This window comes from Nomascus leucogenys, chromosome 11 (assembly GCF_006542625.1).
Source record: "Nomascus leucogenys isolate Asia chromosome 11, Asia_NLE_v1, whole genome shotgun sequence".
Taxonomy (NCBI): domain Eukaryota; kingdom Metazoa; phylum Chordata; class Mammalia; order Primates; family Hylobatidae; genus Nomascus; species Nomascus leucogenys.
In genome coordinates, this window is record NC_044391.1 from 82,244,183 (window position 1) to 82,252,448 (window position 8,266).

Consider the following 8,266-nt stretch of genomic DNA (forward strand, 5'->3'; position numbering starts at 1 on the left):
ACCAAACAGCCAAGTTGGGAATGCAAAGAAAAAGTCCTTAAAGGAAATTAAAACTACCACTCCAATGAACATATGAATGAAAAGAAAGTGAAACAGCCTCACTGCTGATGTGGAGACAAGTTTTAGTGGTCAGGATAGAAGATCAAACCAGCCACAGCATCCCCTTCCTCCAAAGCCTAATCCAGAGCAAGGCTTCTTGAATTCTGTGAAGGCTGAGAGAGGTGAGGAAGCTGCAGAAGAAATGTTTGAAATTAGCAGAGGTTGGTTCATGAGGTTTAAAGAAAGAAGTCATCTCTGTAACATAAAAGTGCAAGGTAAAACAGCAAGTGCTGATGGAGAAGCTGCAGCAAGTTACCTAGAAGATCTAGCAAAGATAATTGATGAAGGTGGCTACACTAAACAATACATTTTCAATGCAGATGAAACAACCTACTATTATTGGAAGAAGATGCCATCTAGGACTTTTACAGGTAGAGAGAAGAGAAGAAGCCAATGCCTGACTTCAAAGCTTCAAACAACAGGCTGATTATTTTGTTAGGAGCTAATGCAGACAGTGAATTTAAATTGAAGCCAGTGCTCATTTACCATCCCAAGAAATCTAAGGCTCTTACAAGTTATGCTAAATCTACTCTGCCTATGCTCTGGAAATGGAATAACGAAGACTAGATGACAGCACATCTGTTTACAGCATGGTTTACTGAATATTTTAACCTGAAGTATTGAGACCTACTTCTTAGAAAAAAAGATTCTTTCAAAAGATTACTGCTCATTGACAATGTACCTAGTCACCCAAAAGCTCTGATGGGTATACAAGGAGATTAATGTTGTTTTCATGCCTGCTAAGACAGCATCCATTTTGCAGCCCATGGATCAAGGAGTAATTTTTACTTTTAGGTGTTGTTATTTAAGAAATACATTTTGTAAAGCTATAGCTGCCATAGATAATGATTTCACTGATGAATCTGGGCAAAGTACATTGAAAAGCTTCTGGAAAGGGTTCACCGTTCTAGGTGCTATTAAAAGCATTTGTGATTAGTGGAGGTTAAAATGTCAACATTAACAGGAGTTTGGAAGAAGTCGATTCCAACCCTCATGAATGACTTTGAGGGAGTTCAAGACTTCAGTGGAGGGGGTCACTGCAGATGTGATGGAAATAGCAAAAGAACTACAATTAGAAGTGGAGCCTGAAGATGTGACTGAATTTCTGCAATCTCATGATCAAACTTTAGCAAATGAGTTGTTGTTTCTTATACATGAGCAAAGAAAGCAGTTTCTTGAGACAGAATCTATTGAGATTTCCTTCTTGAGAGAGAAGGAAAAGAGAGCTCTTGAGTTCCTCAGAGTGGCAACTACATGCTGTATCTGAAAGTAAGAGAGTGGGGTGGGTAGGGGTGGGTCACATCTGCTCAAACACCTCACTGCTCAGAGACCAGGAAGCATAATCCCATTATGTGCTGGGAAAGGGTAAAATTGGAAATATTTGGTGAACTAAATGATTATTAAATGTAAATAAATATTTATTAATTGAATTAAGGAAGCAATTTGAGTAAGTTAGAGGTCATCTGAGGAGGCCTTATCTAAGGGAAATAGAGACTAGGGAAGGAATACGAGATGGAGTGAGGGACTAATCAGGTGTGCCAGGCATGAAAGAGCAGAATGATAGCAGATTTTCAGTCTGGATGATTATAGGAAGGGTGATGTCAATAAAAAGATAAGGTGAGAGGTGCAAGTTCGGGTGTGTGCCTGTGTGTGTGCTTGTCAGGGTGCAGCTGAGACACCTGCATTTGGCCTTATGTTTTGCTTGATAAGATCTACTATCTTAGCTTCAGGCCTTTTGCCCAGTATACTCTGCTTCTCCTTTGTGTTGAGTTACTGGAGATCCAACTAGAAATCAGAATTGGTCCCTGCTCTGGGTTGGATGGACAGGTGCCATGGGTAAGGAACATATGCAGGAATTTTAGGGATATGTAAGGTGCTTTGTGTACATTACCTAATTTAAACTTCAAAATATCTCATGAGTAAAATATGATTATCTTCCTTTTAAAGAAAAAGAATTATTAGACTATCTAGAATCCAGCTCTGCCATGTAATCTAATTTTTATAAATGCTGGTGATAAATCAGGTCTGATATATTATATGTGCAAGTTAGTTCACCCCTCTGAACCTTCAGTCTCTCCATTTTAAAAGGTGAATACTCCCTACGCTGATGGTCGTGGGGACTACGGTGTTGCAAAAGGGCCAGAGAGTCCACCAGCACACTATCCTGACGTCCTCTCACCCTGCCAGGGCCTATGATCCAGAGAAAGGGGGAAGGGGCACCTAGCCCCACCCTTGGCCCTTGCAGCGAGGTGGTGTCATGCCCCTCAGCCTCCACACACTTGGGGCTGCCCTTGAGCCGCAGCCTACAGAGCAATGATTAGACCCTACTCCTGGCCCACACAACGCACTGACGTCATGCCCTACCTGCTGCTGCTGCATGCTGATGCTGGTGTCACCCTGTGGGTGTTCTTACCCCCAAGGACCCAGAATCTCGTTTGCTAGAGGGAGAGGCAGGCGTCAAGAGCAGTGGGGCTTGTGTGGAGTCGATGTGACATCAGTCTTAGTGACCAATAGCTCTGGCCAACTTATAGGGCCATATCTGAACCTTGGGGGCACCTTGTCTGATGGTTGCACTGAGATTGCATGCAATAGGGATTGGTTATTTCTACAGAACAATGTAGAGGCTGCCTCTCTGGAGGGGTAATGGAAGAACAACTTGACCTCTAATCTAAACTCTAAAAAAGAGTTGTATACATGTGTTGCCTCTACTCATTTCACATTCAATCCTCAACTCATCCAACGTTAAAGATTATTTCTAAAAGGTAAAATCAGAAATCTGTGCAAATATACAAACATAAAATGAACATGTGTCAATTAACTCATTAATTAATAAAGGAACCAGTTGTCAATCTAAAATAAACAGCAGAGAGACCGACTCTCCAAAACAGAGTTAATTCGAGAATAGCAAGAAATTACCATTTGGGATGCGGGTTCTATGTCAGACCATAGGTGCATCCAAAGAGGTTTGGGTAAGAGCAGGCTTTTAAAAGAAAAAAGAATTACAGGTAACCTGCTTTAAAACAAAGACCATTGGTTACAGAGGCTTGTTGCAGGAGTTGGCATTAGCTTATTAGTGGAGACAACCATTGTTAGGCAAGTGTCCTTGTGCAAGTGGCTTATCTGGAATACTGTGATTTTGAGGAATTTCTTGCAATAATTCGTGCTACAAACTTAGGTGCCTGAGGGCTTCTTCTCCATAGCCTCCTGGCTCCATTTCATTAGATTTGACGTAAGTGACTTCATTTCGACACTGATAACTTCACACAGTAAGACATTATGACTGTCTCAAAGAATCTTAAGAAGTACATAAATAGGCAGTAGTATTCTGGAATGAATTTCCTCCCCCATCCTCTCTCTCATCCAATGGATAAACAAGATCTTTTGACTCAGGTTCCAAATTGGATTAATCTTTTCTCTAGCTTCACAAACACCATCTTACTCTGAGCGAAATCATCTGTGGATCTGACTATTGCCTTCCAGTTGGCCTCACCTTCTGCCCCCCAAATCTGTTTGCTAGAGTTTCCAAAGTGATCTTTTTTAAAAAAAGAAGAAAAAGAACACCAATAAACTAGATCATGTTGCTTCCCTTTGTAAACTTTTCCAAGGGCTTCTTTGCTTGGAGATTTAAATCTACACTCTTTGTGCTTGCTTACAAGGAAATACGTGATCTATCTGTGCCTCTTCTCCAATATCATGTACCACTCTGTCTCCCCACAGTACTCCAGGGCCTTCTGCTTAGAATGCTCTTCCTCCTGAATTTTCCACTGTCATCTCCTTTTCATTTTTAGATCTCAGCTTGAATATTGCCTTCTCAGGCCTTTCCAGACCCTGCATTCTAAACTGGCCACTCAATCATTCTTATTTAAAATGCTAAATATCAATCACTTTGATACAAGATTTGTGTATTGTCCATCTCTCCGCCCCCAATTAAAATGAAAGTGCATGAGTTCAGCAAGAAAAGCTCTGACTTACGCTGTTCACAAATGTCTTCTCAGCTAATAGGACAACTAATGGAGTTCAGCATGTTATCTATTCATGCGTTGGAGTTTTATCACTTAAATTAAGAGTTACTGTGAATATTCTCGCTGTTCTGATTTTGTAATAATCACGACAGGCTAAACATTCGCAATATTAAGACCATGCATGTATCCCTAGACCTAGTTCTTTCCCCAGGTCTGGTTTTATAAATGCTGGTGATAAACCAGGTCTGACATATTATATGATCATTTTGTGCGATCATATAATGGCTGTGATTCTAGGTTATCTTTGGTCAACCTTAAGAAAAATGACAGTACAGCTAACATAATAACTTTTGCAAAAAATCAGTGCTAATTTGCAGACTGTTGTCTAAAGAAGGGATAACCAAAGTATAGAAATTTGATGATACCAGTTGCTATTAAATGAATTGTAAAAACTGTATATAAAAATTTAAAAATAAATAAAAAATAAGCAGTTAATCCTCATAACAAAAGGTTTAATTATTTAAAATAAGTACTACCTGAGATGCATTTACAAACTATATTAGATTATTTTATTTTTGATTAAAGAAATACTTTTGATTAAAGAAATACTTTTGATTAAAGAAATACTTTTGATTAAAGAGAAATGGTGTTAAAAATATATTCTGTGCTTGATTTCCAAAGGATATTATCAAAGATGATATTTTCAAGCATTCTAATAGTTCTTTTTCTCCTTTAATTGCTTAGATCATAATCTAGAAAAATAATTTTAGGTTAATAATCCAATCAAAATTTCCTAGAATGGAACTTAAAAACTCACTATTTAGCAGACATTTTTTGCTCCGTCTCTGGCCAGTCTCCATGTTAAATGAGAGAGGATTCCAAATAAGACCTGGTGAAGGTGACATTTGAGTTTGGTCTTTCAGTATGAGTAGAGTGAAAATGGAAGTAGGTGAAAAGCAGAGAAACTGGTACTTTAGGCAAAGGCGTGAATTCAGGTCTTGTTCTGGAGACAGAATATAAATGAGATTAGCTGGAAGGGTTGGTGGGAGCCAAAACATCAAAGGCCATAAAGCTGAGGAGTTAGAGTCTTACTCTGCATGGGAAGCCAACAGATTTTAGACTGAGTGCCATGTTCCTGTGTTGTTCGTGTTGTTGTAATGGATAAGATTGTGCAACATTAGCTAAGTAATGGACAACAACAGACCTCACATACTTAATCACTAGTACCTGGCCCCTATTGATTTTGATTATGAACAAAAGGAGTTTCCAGTAGACCTTGGAATTACATATTAGAGCTAAAGGACATATAAAAAAATTTATTCATTTATCTTTCAGTCATTATTTATAGGGCACCAACCATGAGTCAGGCACACAGGGAGATCTCTAAGCTATTTTCAGTATGTTGAAAGACCTTAAAATTGTCTATTTCCTCTCAAAAGGCTGAGTAGGGTGATTAAAATTTCTTGTTTGTTTGCTTTGGGTTGGAATTTACAGGAATTCACTATGGGAACACTGATAATCTCAGGCTGACTAGAAGCTCTGATAAGATGATAATTGATATTGGTTTTTTTTAAAGAGAGAATGAATTGAAATTTAATGTAGTTTGCTGGGTAAAATTATTCAGAATGTGGAAAAGCCAATGAAGGGAAGGAGAATATTCAGGAGACAAAAGTAATGAAATTCAGATTCCCACCTTTACACAGTCTCTTTTATATAAAAACCAACCTGTTTCTCCTCCCCTAATTTCCACCTGAGTAATGGCCCCACAATTCTTTCGGCTACAAATCCCAGAAACCTGGGCATTCTTCTGAACTCCTGCCTCCATTTAGTTCTTCTATCAAGTCACAAACCAAACTATTGACTCTACCTGTGAAACTTTTCTAGAATCTTACCTTCTTCTTTATTCACACTATTCTGGCCTCCTTTGGTGTTACAGGAGATGCTCTTCCTTCCCCACACTATGGCTTTTTCCCTTGTTTTGCGGAATGGGTGGAATTCACAAACTAACTGTTGTGCAAACCAAGGTCTATGTGACCTTGTCCAGAAAGATTAATTATATGTAATGCAACAGGGAATAAAATATGTCACAGTTGTCAAATTCTTCTGAGATGTCCTTCTATGTCCAGAAGCTGTGCTTGCTAGTTACTGAGTTTTTATTAGAAAAGAAGGAAGAATGTGTCCTTCTGTGTCCTGAATGAGCTAGAAAGTTGTGATTGGGTATCATAATCTAATCTGCCTTAATTGAGATAAGCAAGGAATGATGGGTTGTCACCATTCCTACCCAAGGAAGTTATAACTATGATCAGATTATCTCTCCTCTTGGGCAGTTGGGCCTGGTGTATGTATGCAGAAATGAAGGTAATAACTATCGCTTAGCATTGTCTTGGATAAATAATAAAAGTAAAGTTAAAAGAAATTTAACAAACCACTTTCAGCTTATTCCATGTTCTGAAACTATTATCTCTTTGCACCTAGGAAAAGCAAAGTAAGACCTAGCCTAGTGAGGTACAAATTGTAATCGCTTACCCAGCAGCCATTTTTCCTCTTTTCTTATCATATCTGACACATACATATACTTTAAAAAATTTGTTATTTATTTTAAATTCAACTGGCAATCCTGTATGTTTTTGGCAACCCTAATATTCATAAACTCAATAGTCACATTCCTTGGTAGCATATACTTATACAAATATGTCCAGATTGGAAAAAAATATTTTTACATTGATAATTTTTCCTGTTTAGGATTCCTCTTCTCATAGCTTCAAATGAGTAATAAAAAGCCATATCAGCAGTATCAAATTGTTTTTAAAACAAATATAAACGATATACTGTGAACAAAGAATTAAGTATCCTGACTTAACAGTCAGAAAAATTTGTGCTAGACTTTGAAATGGCAAAAAAAAAAGATTACTGAGTCTTCTGTCTTATGCATCCTTGTGGGGTGTCTCCTCCTTCGATTTTATTTGAGCTACGTACAACTTTGTAGATGACAGAGTCTACAGATGACTTTTGTCCATAATGTGCAAATGAATTCTGTCCAGTGAAGGGACAACTGATTTCCTTCCATGCCCCGTGGAAAAAGCCAGTTTTGCGTCTGTTTGTAAATTCATTTCAGCATTCCTTCACTCTCTCTCTGAATTCACCTTTGAACCAGTTATATCTTTTACGTGTTCTCTCGTTAATTAATGAATTAAATAAAACCTTTGACACATGTCCATTTTACATTTTGACGAGAATCATGATTTTACCTTTAATATGTATATATTTTAGCAATGCCTTTAGAATAAAAGTCAGTTCACTGATAGTTGATAAGTTAGTGCTAGGATATATTTTCAATCATCTAAGGAGACTTTTTATGTTTTTCTTAAAGCAAGTCCAAAACAAATTACTTCTTACACATATTTTTGGTAACTTTTTTGCTAAGGAGTAATAAAGCATAATGACTTACAAGATAAAATTTGAGGCACTGTTGTCATAGGGAAACTCAGCAAAGTAACTGGAAGATAAGATTGAGGTAGAGGAAGAGAAAGAGAATAATAATGACTTTTTTAAGTAAAGTAAACAAATGAACAAACAAACAAAACCCAAAGCCCTTTTGCCAAATCCTTACAGAGAGATGGATAATGCCTTAACATCTGGACCAATTAATGGCCTTACTCTTAAGCAGTTTTTACCCAATATGAGGACCAATTATTGGGGGGAAGGAAGAAGGATGGAAATGGAGATGAAAGCCTCCAACACTTCCCCTTATAGGCCAATACACCCTTTCTGTTCAGTCTACCCACTTCCAGATATTCCCTCTTCAAAAGTACCCCATTCCCCTGCCATAAGCCCTGTCCTTTCGATGACTTACTTGTATGTAGGGACTGTATGGAGAGATAATATGAGGAATATTCTAAGAAAAGCAAAGAGAGGGAACAATGCTTTTGGTGGTGTGTTGTTCTGGGCTGGATCCTTTAGGAAGTGAGGAGCTGGAAGAAGAGGAATAACCACATGGGCATCTCGTATGGTAGATGTTTGGATCTCTCTGAATACTTAGAAAAACTTAGCAGATTCCCAAGTGATGGCCCTTCAAGACTACACAGCAACAATTTTTCTCCCTACCTGCATACCCCAAGCTCCCCAGCTGCCCTATCAGGAGCCTTCTATCAGGGGATAGAAGGTAAACACTATGCAAAGGTCCTGAGCCTCAGTGTGGAGAGGGT

At 38.2% G+C, this 8,266-nt stretch overlaps 1 non-coding gene across 1 annotated transcript; it reads left to right on the top strand.

Moving 5' to 3' along the window:
* Positions 1-4,169: 4,169 nt before the first annotated feature.
* Positions 4,170-4,301, top strand: LOC115837410. Its single transcript, XR_004032454.1, has one exon. It is a non-coding gene; the product is annotated as a small nucleolar RNA SNORA72 (small nucleolar RNA).
* The last annotated feature ends 3,965 nt before the right edge of the window (positions 4,302-8,266 follow it).